The following is a 1,646-nucleotide window of genomic DNA, read 5'->3' on the forward strand; positions in this document are numbered from 1 at the left end:
TAACTAAACTGCTTTATCATATTATGGGTGTGGATGTGTATAATGGAACTCCCACCCTTGGTTTTAGTGGCACCAAGGAATGTGGTTATAGCCTAGGTGGGGCATAAAGGGGAAGAAAGACACAAGGCTTGCAGTTTCACCTTACTGCTGCCTGTCTACTGTACTAGGGCGTGTTTCTCCTCTACCATGCTGCCCGACCTTGGAGTCACATGACTATAGCTTGAACCTTCTAAAAACTTTGAGATAGAACAAACTTTTTCTCCTTTTACTTTGGGCTTCAGGTATTTTGTTCCAGCAGTAAAACTGTAACTACTGCACTTAGTACACAGAGCTTATTGTTTAGACTTTAAGCCCTACAAGTTTCCTGTCTTATCTAATAAGAAAAGACATGATAGTATTGTCATATATGAGGTGTACAGATTTTAACTGGATCAAAACTCTATGTCAACCTTAATATCTTTTCTTTTTGTTTAATTCTTTATGCATTTACTACAGGGTCTCTCTATGCAGCTCAGACTTGTAGTGAACCTCCTGCTGCAGCTTCCCCAGTGCTGGGATTACAAGTAGGCGCCACTACATCTAGTCTTAGTGGCTGGCTCAGCCCACCCTAGGGGTTTGGCCAGCAGGGCATGTGGTCCTGGGGATCGATCCCTGGTCCCTATGCTTTCCCAAGCAAGTGCCTATACCACAGAGCTATCTCCACAGCCCAACCTTCATATCTTCTATGTCAAATTTTTGGGTTATATGGGATTTTTTATTGTATTGCAGCCTTATTATTACAAGGTGAATGTAATTGTATTGAGCTTACTGTCCACAACTATGTCCATTGTTCTTCATTACCTAAAAATCCTCTTGATTTTTAATGTCTGTTTAAAAGTTAAATTTGTTCAGAAAACTTACCAGGAAATAGTGAGAGAGGAAGATGAGAAGAATAAAAAAATGTGTCACTCTGTGTGTGACACGTATTTCCAATAATAATCCCAGTACATTTATCATAGAAAAGTTCATAAAATCCACATTTCAAAGGCAATAGAGATTCTACTGGACAAATAAATTTGTGTTAAATATTATAAACAAAAGTTAATGCTGGGCCAGTCAGATGGCTTGGCGGATTAAAGAGCCTGCTTAGGCAGACACAGAGATGGGTTCTATCCCTGGTATGTCATGCTAGCCCCACCCTGGGTGATAGCTATGTAGACTGGGTGTGTGGTGCACACCTGTAATCCCAGTGCTTGGGAAGCTGGAAACAGGAAAGATACTACCAGTCCGATCTTTGTAGTGATACCCTGTAGAACCTGTAGACCCTGCACTAAATACAAATAACAATAATAATAATAAAGTTAATGCTGTACCAAATAACATTTGGAAATGGTGCACCTTTTGACTTGAACTTGTGATGTCCCATAGAGGAAATTAGAACAGAAAAGTGACATTCATAATTATACCTGAATAAAACTTACACAAGGATCATCAAAGCCATCAATTCATATTTTCACAAAACAAGTTAATCACTTCTATTGAAAGGTAAATTCCTACACAATCTTTCCTTTTATTTTTGTTAGTTACAAAAGTCTGTATGTTAAAAATATGGGTGAAGATTAATGGCATTTATGTTTTAGAAAACCTGTTTTAAATTGTTCTTAAAA

General features: G+C 38.2%; 1 protein-coding gene across 1 annotated transcript in view; it reads right to left on the reverse strand.

Moving 5' to 3' along the window:
• Pcdh15 (protocadherin related 15) overlaps positions 1-1,646 on the reverse strand; it is a 689,792-nt gene that overhangs the window by 72,297 nt on the left and 615,849 nt on the right. The window lies entirely within an intron of this gene.

Source organism: Octodon degus, unplaced genomic scaffold (genome assembly GCF_000260255.1).
Source record: "Octodon degus isolate 3935 unplaced genomic scaffold, OctDeg1.0 scaffold00005, whole genome shotgun sequence".
In the NCBI taxonomy this organism is placed as follows: Eukaryota; Metazoa; Chordata; class Mammalia; order Rodentia; family Octodontidae; genus Octodon; species Octodon degus.